The sequence below is a fragment of the Mauremys mutica genome, chromosome 2 (genome assembly GCF_020497125.1).
Source record: "Mauremys mutica isolate MM-2020 ecotype Southern chromosome 2, ASM2049712v1, whole genome shotgun sequence".
Classification (NCBI taxonomy): domain Eukaryota; kingdom Metazoa; phylum Chordata; order Testudines; family Geoemydidae; genus Mauremys; species Mauremys mutica.
Window position 1 is genome coordinate 4,097,982 of NC_059073.1, and position 15,873 is coordinate 4,113,854.

Genomic DNA, 15,873 nt, shown 5'->3' on the forward strand with positions numbered 1-15,873 from the left:
TATCATACCGTTGGCTGGCTCCTATCCAATGCGTGACACACTCTTCTGCTCTAGTGGATTTAATGATGTTGAAGGCAGGGCCGGCTCCAGGCACCAGCGCAGGAAGCAGGTGCTTGGGGCAGCCAATGGAAAGGGGCAGCACATCTGGGTCTTTGGTGGCAATTCGGCAGCGGGTCCCTCAGTCCCTCTCTTCCTCTTAGAGCTGCCGCCGAAGTGCCGCCAAAGAGGAAGAAATGGAGTGAAGGACCCACTGCCGAATTGCCTCCGAAGAATGAAGCGGCATGATTGAGCTGCCGCTGATCGGCTTTATCCTGACAGGTCACAGAGGATGAGGCTGGAGAACGGATTCTGAGCTGTGATAGGAAGAGGTTGTTAGAGACTTTACAGGAACGATTTCAGTTGAATGTCAAGATGGGAGCTGAGTTGGAGACCGTCTCAGCTGGACCTGGAAGAGAGGAGCTCCAGACAGCGATTGTAGACAGTGCGTTTGATGAGACTGAAGACAGAAGGGAGACAGGGCACTTGGCAAGTGGCTCAAGGGTTGGTATTTGTCAATAGGAAGAGACCAAAGCATGTTTGTGTTGGGAGTGGGAAACGCCGGAGACTGGAGGTTGATTATAGCCTCTAAGTAGATAATGGATTAGATTCCTCTTGACTGTCTCACTACAAGGCAGCTTTTCCAGCCCCTGAATCATCCGTGGAGCTCTTTTCCGAACCCTTCCCAATTGGTCAACCTCCTGTTTGAAGTGTGGGCGCCAGAGCTGGGCACCATGCTCAGTTACGGACTCCCTGATGCTGTATGTAAAGACCATATCCCCTTCCTATCCCTACGCAACAGCCCCCAGCTTGTGCATCCAGGGATCACATTAGCCCTTTTTGTCACACTGCCCTGCAGTGGGAGCTCAAGTTCAGTTGGCTCTTACCATAACACTGAGTCCTTTTCATGTCTCTGCATTCCAGGAGACAGTGCCCCCGGAACGAGTGTGATCTGCAGTCTTTGTTCCTCAGCGTGTGGCCTTGCATTCAGCTGTGTTGAACTGACGTAGTTCGATTATCCCGCCTCCCTTAGGGAGGGATCCAGATCACTCTGTCGGTGACCTTCCTCTTTGTTATTTGCCACCCGACAGCTCTTTCCAGCATCCGAGTGTCCCGCGACGCAAAGACAAACGCCTTGCCGAAATGTCGGGATACTAGCTGGAGATGGAAAATTGTCAGTAATGATTCAGAAGAGACAGAAGTGTGGAAGAGTTCAGTGTTTGGAACCAAGCTGGAAGCCTAGTTCCCTTCATCAGCCAGACCTGTAATCTTGCCAAGGAATGACTGTGTTCCCTGACCGGCACGGATTATATTTCCATCCTTCCATTCTCTACTGATAGAGTCCTGTGTCCGTCATTCCATTATTTTACCCAGGATCAGTGTCAGGTAACTGGCCCAGAGTTACCCAGGCCATCTCCTTTGCCCTGTTTGACATGACATTGGCTTTCCACAATCCTCTGGACCAGGGGTCAGCAACCTTTCAGAAGTGCTGTGTCGAGTCTTCATTTATTCACTCTCATTTAAGGTTTTGCGTGCCAGTCACACATTTTAACGTTTTTAGCAGGTCTCTTTCTATAAGTCTATAATCTATAACTAAACTATTGTTGTCAAGTGTCAGAGGGGTAGCCGTGTTAGTCTGGATCTGTAAAAAGCAACAAAGAGTCCTGTGGCACCTTATAGACTAACAGACGTATTGGAGCATGAGCTTTCATGGGTGAATACCCACTTCGTCGGACGTGTAAAGTAAATAAGGTTTTTAAAATGTTTAAGAAGCTTCATTTAAAATTAAATTAAAATGCAGACCCTCGGACCGGTGGCCAGGACCCAGTCAGTGTGAGTGCCACTGATAACCAGCTCTCATGCCACCTTCGGCATGCGGGCCATAGGTTACCTACCCCTGCTCTGGACCCTTCCTACTTTCCTACACTCTTACTACAAGTGCACATGAGTAACCTGGAAAGTTCTTCAGCCATCTCTTAAATCAAACCTATGGATGCAGATTACCCGTTTAGCGGATGCTGTTTGACATCTGCCTTAGTTCCTATTGGACAAGAAAGTCTTTCATCCTCCTTGTAAGGTATGAATACGGCTTCCAGCTTGGTTCCAGACTCTGAACTCTTCCATACCTCTGGCTCTCCTGCATCATTACTGACAATTTTCCATCTCCACCTAGTCATGGGTTTTATTTGTGGTATATTTAACACCTTCTTGCTCATTGTCTTTAACTCTACTGACCATAGACATTTCAAATTGCTATCTTCAGCTTCTCGTATCGATTGCTGGAGCTTAACTTCCATTGCCATCTACCTCCCCTCCGGTAGATCATTATTTTCTTTTCCTTTCTCACTGCCGCTTTAACGTCTCTCTTAATCAAATGATTTTTAAGCAAAGCAGCTTCTTTCTTTCTTTTTTTTTTTTTCCTTTTGCCACTGGGGATTGTGCCTTTGGGACGTCGACAGAAAGTCCTTGGGCAGTCTCAGGTTTGTATACCATCTCTGCTGACATTCTTTGCTAATAGTTTTGCACCTAATACTCCTTAGGTTTGGGAAATGGGGCCTGATATGGATGTTACTAGCATGAACAGGCAGGTGCAGAAAGAGTGACAAACTAACCCGGGGTTGGCAACCTTTCAGAAATGCTGTGCCGAGTCTTCATTTATTTGCCCTCATTTAAGGTTTTGCGTGCCAGTCATACATTTTAACATTTGTAGAAGGTCTCTTTCTATAAGTCTATAATATATAACTAAACTATTGCTGTATTTAAAGTAAATAAGGTTTTTAAAATGTTTAAGAAGCTTCATTTAAAATTAAATTAAAATGCAGTGTTACCAGATTTGCCCATTACTTTGGGGAATGCTCATTTATTCGGGTCACTTTTCTGGGGAAGGGGATTCTGTAATTCTATCAATGTGCTGCTTGTGTCACGTGTGTGCTCATACGGAGCTCTGCTTCTCCCTGCTGCAAGTGCCCTCCCAATGGAGCGATCCTGCAGGACCTGGGTTCCCCAGGGCTGGGTTCCTCCAGCCCCAGAACCGGATGAGCTCCCACACATACATTAACGGAGCACGTCTGAGCGGACCGGGTCAATCAGCACTGTCAAGCTGACCCCGTATATGTCCCTGGACTCACTGGGCTGGATGAGCAGCACTGTCAAGCTGCAAAGAATCCTGTGGCACCTTATAGACTAACAGACGTTTTGCAGCATGAGCTTTCGTGGGTGAATACCCACTTCGTCGGATGCAAGCAGTGGAAATTTCCAGGGGCAGGTGTATATATGCAAGCAAGAAGCAAGCTAGAGATAACGAGGTTAGTTCAATCAGGGAGGATGAGGCCCTGTTCTAGCAGTTGAGTGAAAACCAAGAGAGGAGAAACTGGTTCTGTAGTTGGCTAGCCATTCACAGTCTTTGTTTAATCCTGAGCTGATGGTGTCAAATTTGCAGATGAACTGGAGCTCAGCAGTTTCTCTTTGAAGTCTGGTCCTGAAGTTTTTTTGCTGCAGGATGGCCACCTTAAGATCTGCTATTGTGTGGCCAGGGAGGTTGAAGTGTTCTCCTACAGGTTTTTGTATATTTCACTTTCAAGCTGCCACCCTTATGTGTCCCAGATTCAGCACGTCCCTATCCCCACCTTCACAACACAATTGTACTGGCAGGAACCTACTTGATGAGCAAACCCCACCGGATTCTGGGCGCTGCAGGGATCTTGAGCTTAGGTAAAAGAAGCGTTGCTGCAGAGTGAATGGGGGAAGCTAAAAACACAAAAGAGTAAAGTCCAGCAAGAGAGAGAGAGAGAAGCAACCAGCTTAACCATAAAAGTTATTTATTGAATAACAGCGATAACTACACAAGGAGCCTAAACCAACCTAACCTACATTATTAAAGGTTAATACCGAAGGTAGAAAGGAAAACAGAGGCGGGGGGGTCTCACCCACTCCATGAGGCTTGAACTGGTCGGGGTTCCCAGGTGATGCTGGTAGCTCAGGGTCCTGAGGGCTGGAGACAGGCAGAGCCCCCAGCATGATCAGCCAGGAGAAGATGGAGTTCCAGTGGAATTGATGCCTAGTTTGGATCTAAGCATCAGAACACTGACTGGAGGGTGAGTAGGGATTTTTGTAGAGAAAATACAATTGTTCAAGGGAGACACTAAATTTGTTTATAGGTAAGGCTGATAACTCAAGGGTTTTCTTTAGACTAGACAAAAGGAGCTGATCACTCTTGGCTATGGGTGGTGTTTTCTTCCAGGGAGCTCACAATGCAACTAGGCGGCTTCAGTATTTGGATATCAATTAAGGATTCATGACTAGAATTGGTCTGATAATTGCTGAGCTGGGTGTGTGCAGACATAGGTTCATTAGCATCTGGAGCAGAGATTCCCATGATGCAGTGCTTCCCTGTCTTTTCTGGTCCCAGAATTCAGTGTGGTTCTCTGTTCTCCATTCTGTATGTAAATTGAGATGGCTTCCTGTCCCATCTTTCATGCAGATGAGGCTAGGGGAGTCGTCTCTGCTCTCCATTCTGTATGCTAATGGAAATGTCTTAATCTTGTCACCCTTGTCAGGAGGGGTCTAGGTGTGTCTCCCAACACCCTTCACTGCTCTCTGCAAGTTTTTTCCTCTGATGGGTTTTGGTTTAAGCAGAGGCTGGGGGGCGGGGGGGGGGGTGTCTTTCATGAGTCAGGCTGGATACTGCACCCTGGTTCCCCAAGAACACAGAGGTGTCTGGTATCAGCAGAGCCCCCCGGACTGGTGGCCAGGACTCGGGCAGTGTGAGTGCCACTGAAAATCAGCTTGAGTGCTGCCCTCGGCACTCCTGCCATAGGTTGCCTACCCCTGAGCTAACCTCTCCCATTGTGAATGTTCTGCACCGTGGAAGGCTCAGCAGACAATACATCGACTGAGTGAGCCAAAGTCATGCCAGCTGAGTAACCAGGTAACGACGTCACCCTTCCGCATTGCTGTCCTCCTTTTGTGTGATCATTACCGGTGCTGCTTGGGGCACCTCTATAATTAGACGGTAGGTTCTTTGGGGCAGACCCTGTGACCTGGCCTCATGCTGTGGGGTGCAATAAAATGACTCTGTAATAACACTAAAGTGCAGGAAGTCTGGAAGCAGGACCTGTTAGGCAGGCAGCAGTCCACAGGGCGTTCCGCAAGTGGAGTTCCAAACACGCCTACAGCGAGAATGCGTGTGTTGAGCAGCCAGGTGTCACGGGGCGTTTCCCAAGGAAACATGATTAAGTCTGTCACTGTTCAGCGTACAGGTCACCCTGATGGCAGAGACATTTCTTCGGCCTGAGCTCAACGCACATTCCACATCCTGGCCTGGAGCTGCTAACTGGTCACAGTTCTTCCGAAGGACTTGACCGTGTAACTCAGCCGCACCATACGGCCTGCTGGTGATGAATTCTGTCGGAGGTGGAGGTAAGTGCTGTCATAAAACTGGGCACAGAATAGGGAATGTGATGGAGAGCCAGCAGCGGGAACTTGTCCCAGTGTGCTGTGTTCCTGACCTCTGCACGCCGGGGGGAAGGTGGGCTGCTGCCTCTGGTACCAACCATGGGCAGGAGCAGCCAGGAATGGAGAATTGCAAGAGTGGAGGCTGGAGCACGGAGTCCTGGGGTCCTGGATCTCCCCTGCAGCAGATTAGTCCCCTGGAGGTGGGAGAGAGACGTTCTAGTCTCAAGCCAGGCTCCAGAAAGGGCCTGATCCAGACCCAGTGGAACCAATGGAAAGACACCTGCTGACTTCAGAAGGCTTTGGACTATGCCCAGAATGCTCCGATTCTTTGCCCTCCGCGACAGACCACAGGATATTGTCAGGCAGGTGCCCTCACGACAGACCCGCAGCCCAGCTCTAGTGGGCCTGGATTCTGTAACTCTCCCCTCGAGCCGGGCTGTGGCGAGCCTGCATTGCAGGGCAGGGGTGGAGGGGTGCAGTGCCGTTCCTGTTGTACCTCGCGGGGGCGGGGGCACGGGTAGCAGAGAGGCAAGGAAAGCCCAGGACGGCTCCGTAGGAAGATGCAGGAGTTCGTTCAAGCCCAAAGGTTCATCTGACAAGTGGAAACCCAGCGGTGCAAACCCAATAGATGGAGACTGAGGGAGGTGAACAGGGAACTGGGACAGCAAAGAGCCAAAGGCCAAAAACCAAGCAAGAAGGAATGGTGGAAACGTCAGAAGGCAGATGTCTGTGAACAGATCGGGGAGGCCGCTAGGAACCAGGGGGTAAATCAAGGAAGATAAGGACATTGCAGAGATGGTAAATAGCTTCTCTGCACCAGCAAGGCTGGTCGGGAGACGCTCCCTGTATCCGCTTTTTCTCTGGGAATAGAGATGAGGCACTGGCAGAGATTCTGAGCTCTGAAGAACAGGCGCTGGAAGGAATGAAGAGCAACAGGCCCTTCTGCCAGCCTGGAGTCCTGCCAGGGACACGGCCATGGCCACTGGTCTCTGTGGGCAGCAGTGTCCTCTCAGTGCTACTGTCCTGCAAAGGGGGCAGGGGCCATGGGGCTGCGTTTTCCATTGTGTATTGTGGGCTCAACTCTCTTGATATTAAAAACCACCCTGAGCAAGGGGAGAAGGGGAGGCAGCAAACGTAAAACTGATAAAGGAAAGACTATTCTACAAAACACTCCGTGAGCCTGAGGAACTCTCTGCCACTAGATATTGGGGAGGTCAGGGGTACATTCGGATCTGGAAAAGAACCAGACGTGAACAAAAAAACCATCCTGTTCCATTAGCCTCTGTCTGTGAGAGGGAGCATCCTGCACCAGCCGTTCCCTGCAGTTTGGGCAGAATGTCAGGGAGCGTATCGGTGCACCACTTTCTACAACTGCCATTGGACTCTTGATGCATTGTTTGTATTGCTGTAGTGCCTAGCGCCCATTGTGCTGGGTGCTGACAGACACACAACCAGGAGACAGACTCTGCCCTGGGCTGAGCCGCTGGGCTCATCCCGCCTGGCAGTGCCCATGCTCCTCGCTTTGCGGCACCGCACAGCATAGAGAGACTTGCTGAGATCTACCTGGTAACTGGCGCTGTTCACTGTCTGGAATAGGACCCTCGCCAGTCGGTGCTGGTCCCTACGGCACTGTCCCGCTCAGAGCGCAGTCCGAAGGAAGGATTAGATGGGGGAACACAGGCCCAAGGACGCCAAGTAGGGAGAGCAGGGGGGACTACCCTCCCCTCAGTTTCCTGCAGGAGGGGTGCTCCCAGGCAGAGCTCTTAACTCCCCAGAATTCGTGTGGAATGTGCATTGTGCGGAGAGGTGCTTCTCCCAGGCTCTGCCCCTGGGGCAGGGAGTCAGTGTTTTGTTTCTGAACAGAGGCAGGGTGATTAAGATAAGAAAGGGCTGGTAATTAAATTAAGGATCTGGAAGTCTTTAGATGACATCATACAGGAAGTCCATTGGGGGGAGCGGGAGTACCCCCCAGGTCTCTCAGGGCTAGCTCCCTATCCACTGCACCAACCTTCTTTCCCTCTGCTGCATGCTGCAGAAAATAGGACTCAGGTGGGTGCAAAACCAAGAAGGCCAGTTCTCCACGGTCCCAGGCAATCGGGAGGGAGGTCACAGCTGACAGTATGCAGGGCCGGCTCCAGACCCCAGCGTGCCATTTTGCCGGGAGGGCGGCAGGCGGCTCCGGCGGACCTCCCGCAGGCATGACTGCGGAGGGTCCGCTGGTCCCGCAGCTCCGGTGGACCTCCCGCAGAAATGCCTGCGGAGGGTCCGCTGGTCCCGCGTGCCTGCGGGAGGTCCACCGGAGCCATGGGACCAGCGGACCCTCCACAGGCACGTCTGCAAGAGGTCCCCCGGAGCCGCGGGACCGGCGACCGCCAGAGCGCGCCCTGCGGCGCGCCGCCCTGCTTGGGGCGGCAGAATTCCTAGAGCCGCCCCTGACAGTATGAAAAGCAGCACAGAGGTCAGAAAGGATCAAGAGAGAGAGTCAGATGAGAGGAGAGCACTTAATGGCCAGTGCGTGGCAGGCTGGGTTGTACAGCAATGCCTGCTGGGCAATTTTAGATTTTAACTGAAACCCATTTTGTTTTGTCATGTTTTGTTCTAAGTTAGAGAAAAGGAAGGAATGAGAGAGTGTTGTCTGAGTATCAGAGGTGATTATACATCAGCTTCTTAGCGTTTCAGGCTCAGCTGTGTTCAGGCCAATTCCAGAACCAAGAACAGAAACTGCATCCACAAAGTCCATACAGGTGACTGTTATTGTCATGATTTGTGTTATTCCCTGGGCACCATCTGTCTTCAGCACTGTTCAGAATATGCCTGAAAATCCAGTCTCTGAGCCAATGCATATAGGATGTGTAACGCTGGGTAAGAGGGCTCAGATATTTACATATGAAGTGTATAGTTATGGAGCACATGTTAATACAGTAACTCCTCACTTAACGTTGTGGTTCCGTTCCTGAAAAATGCGACTTTAAGTGAAATGATGTTAAGTGAATCCAATTTCTCCATAAGATTTAATGAAAATGAGGGGGTTAGTTTCCAGGGAATTTTTCACCAGACAAAAGATTGTGTGTATATATATTTCTATGCTGTGTATCTGTATACACACACACACAGCATAAGTTTTAAACAAACAATTGAATACTGGTACACAGCGATCATGATTGTGAAGCTTGGTTGAGGTGGTGGAGTCAGAGGGTGGGATATTTCCCAGGGAATGCCTTACTGCTAAATGATGAACTAGCAATTGGTTGAGCCCTCAAGGGTTAACTCTCGTAGTCTACAGGGCAGCAGGAATGGAGGGAGGGGAGAGAGCATTGCAGACAGACACGCAGTGTGTGTGTGAGCGAGAGATGCACATTTCCCCTTTAAGTAGCTACCCCACTCTAAGTACCCTGCCTTGTTAATTAGATCAGCTTGCTGAGACTGCAGCTGCTGCCTGGAAGCTCCCTCCATCCTGAGCCCTGTCGTGTGTCCCCCCTGCTCCAGGGCCGCCCAGAGGATTCCGGGGGCCCGGGGTCTTCGGCGGCGGGGGGGCCCTTCCGTTCCGGGACCCGCCGCCGAAGTGCCCCGAAGACCCGCAGCGGGAGCCCCCCGCCGCCGAATTACCGCCGAAGCGGGACCCGCCGCCGACGTGCAGCCCGGTCTTCGGCGGTAATTCGGCAGCGGGGGTGTGTGTGTCCCCGCCGCGGGTCTTCGGGGCACTTCAGCGGCGAGTCCCGGAACGGAAGGGCCCCCCGCCGCCGAATTACCGCTGAAGACCGGGCTGCACGTCGGCGGCGGGTCCCACTTCGGCGGTAATTCGCCAGTGGGGGGTCCTTCCGCCCCGGAGCAGAAGGACCCCCCCGCCGGCGAAGACCGGGAGCGAAGACGCTCCTGCGCCCTCTTGCCCTGCCCCCTCTGGGCGGCCCTGAACCGCCTATCCCCCCCCAGAACACCCACAATCCAACCCCCCCCATTCCCTGCCCCCTGACCGCTCCCCCAACCTCTGCCCCCCCCCTGTGCCCTGACTGTCCCCAGGACTCCCTGCCCCTTAGCCAACCCCCCCAGCCTCTTACCCCCGGCTCCCTCCTCACCCGGAGTCTCAGCGCCTCGCCCGACAGCTGCAGCATGTGGCCGGCGGGGCCTGAGCCCCGTCCCGCTCAGAGCCGCGTGGGGAGGGGGCGGGGCTGCGAGCTCCACGCCGAGCGGAGGCAGCGGAGCTCAGCCCGGAGCTCCCAGCCCCGCCCCCTCCCCACGCGGCTCTGAGCGGGGCGGGGCTCAGGGGTCCAGCCGGAGACACCCTGCTTGATGCGCTAGGGCTCCAGGAGAGGGGCGGAGGCGGAGCCTCAGCTGTTCGCTTGGGGGCCCCTGCGGAGCCCGGGGACCAGGGCAAATTGCCCCCTTTGCCCCCCCCTCTGGGCGGCCCTGCCCTGCTCTATGGCAATGGGGTAAGCAGGGTGCAGGAGCAGGGGGGAGGGGGACACCCTGACATTAGCCACCTTCTTCCTCCCCTCCCTCCATACAGCACAGCAAGCAGGAGGCTCGGGGAGCAGCTCCAAGGCAGAGGGCAGGAGCAGCACATGGCAGTGGGGGGAGGGACAGCTGCAATTGGTAGCCTGCTGGGAAGCTGCTGCACAGGGAACTTAGGGGAGCGGGGAGCTGATGGGGGGGTGTCACGGAGTGTGGGGGAGTCAGGCCCTGCACCCCCAGGCTCCCTGCCGATTCACCAGGACTCTCAGCCAGCCAGTATAGCAGAAGGTTTAGTTAGGCGACAGGAACACAGTCCAGGACAGGTCTTGCAGGCACAGATAACCGGATCCCCCCTGTTAGGCCCATCGTGGGGCCCCAGAAGCCCCACAGCCCCCCTCAGGGATCAGAGCCCTGTCTGTCCTTCCCTTCCTTCCCCAGCCAGCTCCAGTCTGCCCAACCCCCTCCGGCCCCTCCTCTCGGCTCAGCTTCTTTCCCGGGTCAGGAGGTCACCTGACCCCTTTGTCTCCAACACCTTTAGATGCACCTTTGCAGGGAGGGGCCCGGCCATCAGTTGCTAGGAGACAGAGTGTCAGGCATTAGGCCTTCTGCTTTGCTAGATACTTAGAGGCCTGCACCCAGCATTCCCAGCCACCAGTACGAACAGTCCCACTTCGTCACAGGGGGGCTGCTGGTCCGCCCTGGTCCCAAGCCCCCACCAGCTAGCTCCAAGGGGCTGCTCTTTCTGCAAGCAGTGGACAAAGCAGGCAGCTGCCAAACAAAGTTAGAAGGGAACATTGCACAACTTTAAACGAGCATGTTCCCTAATTGATCAGCAATGTAACAAAACAACGTTAACCAGGATGACTTTAAGTGAGGAGTTACTGTACCTGTGAGTGAGGCGCTGATGGCAATGGAAGTTTTACTGGATTAAGGACTAGAAGATTTGACCGTCCAACTTTCTTTCAAGAGGAAAAGCACAGGAGCTTGGGGCAGCCTGTTTATTTCCTTTCCTGCCTGCAGTGACCCTGAGATACCCTTGGAAGTCTCCATTTTTTTTCTCAGCTTCAAAATGTGGAAGTTTCTTGGTGTTTGGTTTTAAATATTCTCCTGTGAGAACTGCAACTCAGTCGCTGTAGTGTTGTGTTTAAGAGCCTTCTGGGAAGTAATTAACCTTTAAACAGAAGTGAAAGCAGTGTTGCCAACTCTCATGATTTTTGTCTTGAGTCTCATGATAATTATTGTTTTGCTTAAAGCCCCAGCTCCTGGAGGCAAGTGATATGTGATTATTTCAGCCTTCATTCTTAAAGACAAAGTCAGTTTCTAGCCCTTGTGGCTGTGGAGAAAGCTTCAAAATGTGACCCCAGTGCACCTGAAAGGTTCAAAAAGCAGATTGTACATAAAAAGATCACCAAATCTATTATTTTTGCATAATCTCGTTATTTTAAAGCCAATCTCATGATTCTTGGTGAGCCTGATTCATGATTTTTGTATGTTTGAGGTTGGCAATACTATGAAAATGACTTGAAAGTGTCAGTTTCACTCCTGTTTAAAGCCTGTTTCCGGTCTATTATTTGTAGTGGGGTAACACCCCTCGAGCCCCAGCAGGTGCAGTATAAACTACGGGGCCTTGTCCTACTAGGATGTTTCCAAAAGTGAAATGATCTATTCCAAGCTCAGAGAACTGCAAAAAAAGGGATGAGAAGTAATCGAGATTTTCCTACAATTGTTGTATTCAAGAGTTAGTAACAAAGAAAGAATGTACATTAAAATTTTAAACCTAACCAGTGTCCCTTACATGAGTTGACACAAGATGTCTGAACATGTTCGTATTAGAGCTGAGTGGGTCTAATATTTATTTAATTTTCTTTCTTTATATAGGAATTAGAAATGATTATCTGACAGGAGCACTGTATCTGAGTTATCTGCAAAAACCAAGAGTTTTCAGGTGAGCAAGTAGCCTCTAGTCACGGTTAAAGTTGCCACCCACCACGACCACCACCAAAATCTGAAATGGTGTCCCCCGCCCAGGCCCAGAGATGGGAGGTGACTCACCCAAGGTCACCCAGCCGGTCAGTGGTGGAGCCAGGAACAGAGTCCAGGGCTCACTGGACCATGCTCCTTCTCTACGATTCCAAACCTTGCTTGTACGGGGTTCTTCCCCTCCTAACACCCTGCCCTGGGCAGGTGGCCTTGGCCTTGGCAATCAAATGCTCTGTGTCTGTGCAGCACCTAGGACGCTAGGGGCCTGGGTGGGGGCAGGACTTCCGAGCCCCGACTGCAATGCATATAATAAACAACTGTCCAATATCTGGGGAGGGTTTTTTCCAAGCCCTGCAGATGTTGAAGAAAACCAGGTGAGGGTGTGGGGGCTCCCAACAGCAGGGGCTGATCCCAGCCTGCCAGGAGCTGGGGCAGCGCCAGCTTCCGAGGAGTGAGTCCCTCTTCCCTGGGACGACAGGTGCCTCCTTCACAGCCCAGCGCCTTGGGCTGCTCCCTGAGCCTTAGCAAAGCCACAGCAAGTCCTTGGCTGGCAACTTCCGCATGGCTGAGAGAGACTCGCTGGGGTCCTGCTGAAATCCAGCCTGTGCCGAGGGCCGGCCCCTGGGCCCCTGAGACCTCAAGGGGGATAGAAGCTCTCCCTTGTCCTGGTGCCAGCTGTTGGCATCGGTGAATTTTGCCCAGGCTGCTCAAAGGCTGGTTAACTGAGACCTGGAGTCCGAGTCCAGCAGCCCCAGCTCCCCAAGGGCGTCTTCTAGTCAGACCGGCTGCGTGGCCTAGTGGTAAAACACTGAGGGAGGCATGGGACGTGCCACGCCACATTGTGACCGAGAACGTAGTGCTCCACTATCCAGGGGGGACACAGTCCGGGGATGGGGGACCGGGGAGAGCTCAGCAGGTGGCCATCAGCGGGGAGTCCTCACCAAAGGGAGGTGTTTCTAGTGCGGTTCCCCAGGGATCGGTTCTCGGCCTGACGCCAATCGGTTCATCAACGCCCTGGAAGTAAATATAAAATCACAGCTGATCAATTTCCCCGGTACAGAACAGGTTTGAAGGGCCTGTGCCCTACAGAGTATGTGATCGAAGTGTCCCTTCCAGCCTTAAACCCTATGAATCCACAGGGCCGGGGACAGCTGGCCCCTGGGACACACTCCCAGATGGGGGTCAGCCTGGGATGCTCCATCACACTCAGTGTTTTCGTCTCCGCCGAGCTCAGCATTCTGTAAATGCAGGCGATGGTGGGGACACACCAGCATTAAGGTGGGATCCCGCAGCAGGGCGAGGCACAGGAAGGGTGGCACCAGCGAAGGACTTCGGTGACCTGGCTTCAAGTCTCTGCCACAGACTTCCTGAGCAGCCTGGGGCCAGTCACTTAGCCTCTCTATGCCTCAGTAATATGGGCTAATCGCACTGCCCTGCCCCATAGCGGTGTGTGGGGAGAAACACAGGAAGGGTTCTGAGGCCTTTGTGTACCTTGGTGAAATCAGAATAAAGTGGGTTCTGAGTGAAGCTGAATCGAAGTGTTTCTGAGGATTAGCACTTGAACAGGAAGGGACATGATCCAATGACAAAGGGGATAGAGACGGGAGAGCGGCAGCTCTGGTTCTCCCCAGCTCATAACAGAGGACAGCCGGGAAAATGTAAAGGTGGCTAGTTCCAAACTGATGAAAGGAGAGGTGTGTTCACATGCGAGTAGCCTGTGGAACTCACTGCCACAGGACGCTGTTGAGGTCAAGAACTTAGCGTGATTCAGAAAAGGGTTGGGCACTGATATGGATAGAGACGATAGCCTGAGTGAAAGGAGTTGGTGCTAAGGGTGAGACCTCTCCGGGCTTCAGCCCTTCACTGGCAATTAGGGTCAGAAGGAGGTGGGCATGGGGCAGAGCATCTCGGACGTCTTCCCCTGAGGCAGCCGGGGCTGGTCTCCGTCAGAGACAGGAAACTGACCCAGTCTGGCCATTCCTGTGTGCGCTGCAGGGGGCTGCCAGGGCCACGCGGGAGGCCAAAGGGGCAGTTTGCCCTTGGCCCTGCATTCGAGGGCCTCCCCCCCGATTGGCGTTGTCGTGACTCTTCCCATCTGAGTGGCGCTGCGATCCCATGTGCTGGGTGCCAGTGCCTGGAGCGGGCAGCCTCCCCTCCCCCCAATGGTCATTATTTTGGCCTCATTTCTGATCCTTCCCTGGGCCCCCAGAAACCTGCGTGGCCGTGGGGCTAGCACGCTGCATCCCCCTCCCAGCAGCTCCCTGCTGCTCCAGAATGGCTCTCGCAGCCCCAGGGGCAGAACAGGGAGGCCTGTCGATCTTCCCTTGGGTATAACGAGGAGCCTCCTTGTTTTTTGCTGACACAGAGTGACCCGGCTTCCCCTCTGAAACCTGTCCCTTGGGTATGTAACCCCTGTGCCCTGGGACCTGTACTGGCTGCCTGCGGGCGCCCAGCTTGGTTCTGGCTGCCCCAGGCCTAGCTGACGGCTCCTCTCCCCCTGTGCCCTGTTCCTCCCCACCTGCTGCTCTTGTGCCGGTGCTGCGGACGTGCACAGCGCTGTACAGTGACGCGAGGAGCCGGAAAGGGAGGGGGCGGTGGGCTCAGCACAGCGCGGGCTGTGCAGGGAGCAGAGCTGTGTGCACACTGCAGCTGGACACCACCCAGAGGGGCGGCTGGAGGGCGCTAGGCCAGCGCTAACTGGGCCGTGCTCCAGGTGCTGGGACATCCGGAGGGGCAAGGTCAGGCGTGCAGGAAGGAAACTCCTGGAGCTGTCGGCACGGAGCCCGGGGTGGAGCGTAAGGAGTGGGAGGGGGCAGGGCTGCCAGCAGGAGCTGTGCTGTGTGGGACCCGGGGGGAGCAGCATGGAAGGGATCGGGGGAGAAGGACCCTGGCACATGACTGGGCCGGTCTAGGGCAGGGTCGGTCAGAGCCACTCCGTGGCTGAGCTCCCACAGGAAGGGGCAGGAGCCTGGGCACTGCCCCCAGCCCGGGGATGCACACGGGCAGCAGGGAATGGTCCTGCATCACCCAGGAGATGGGCTGCATGGACCCTAGCAGCTCTGCCTGTCTCTGCCCCCATCCCTGTTCGGTGTCCTTGGCAGCTCTGGCTTGGGAGCTGCTCGCTGCCAAGGGGAAGGCTCAGCCCCACCAGGAGCAGCAGTAGACAGACAGAGGGATGTGCACGGGGACAGACGGACAAAGAGCTGTGGGTGTAGGAGATGGACAGATGGGGGGATAGACAGACGGGTGGGGGGATGGACAGGCAGATGGGTGTAGGAGATGGACAGACGGGTGGGGGGATGGACAGACAGATGGGTGTAGGAGATGGACAGACGGGTGGGGGGATGGACAGACAGATGGGTGTAGGAGATGGACAGACGGGTGGGGGGATGGACAGACAGAAGGGGTGTAGGAGATGGACAGATGGGGGGATAGACAGACGGGTGTGGGGATGGACAGACAGAAGGGATGTAGGAGATGGACAGACGGGTGGGGGGATGGACAGACAGATGGGTGTAGGAGATGGACAGACGGGTGGGGGGATGGACAGGCAGATGGGTGTAGGAGATGGACAGATGGGGGGATAGACAGACGGGTGGGGGGATGGACAGACAGATGAGTGTAGGAGATGGACAGATGGGGGGATAGACAGACGGGTGGGGGGATGGACAGACAGATGGGTGTAGGAGATGGACAGAAGGGATGTAGGAGATGGACAGACGGGTGGGGGGATGGACAGGCAGAAGGGATGTAGGAGATGGACAGACGGGTGGGGGGATGGACAGACAGAATGGGTGTAGGAGATGGACAGATGGGGGGATAGACAGACGGGTGGGGGGATGGACAGGCAGATGGGTGTAGGAGATGGACAGACGGGTGGGGGGATGGACAGGCAGATGGGTGTAGGAGATGGACAGACGGGTGGGGGGATGGACAGGCAGATGGGTGTAGGAG

General features: G+C 54.1%; 1 protein-coding gene across 3 annotated transcripts in view; it reads left to right on the forward strand.

Annotated features, from left to right (window-relative positions):
- LOC123364833 (sphingomyelin phosphodiesterase 5-like) overlaps window positions 1-15,873 on the forward strand; it is a 49,494-nt gene that overhangs the window by 8,097 nt on the left and 25,524 nt on the right. Inside the window, exons 1-2 of one of the 3 annotated variants that reach the window (XM_045007282.1) lie at window positions 5,299-5,454; window positions 11,818-11,884. The gene's annotated coding sequence lies outside the window, so the exon portion shown is untranslated. Of the gene's footprint in view, window positions 1-5,298; window positions 5,455-11,817; window positions 11,885-14,550; window positions 14,658-15,873 lie in introns of those variants that run through there. The other 2 variants (XM_045007281.1, XM_045007280.1) reach the window with 2 other exon arrangements.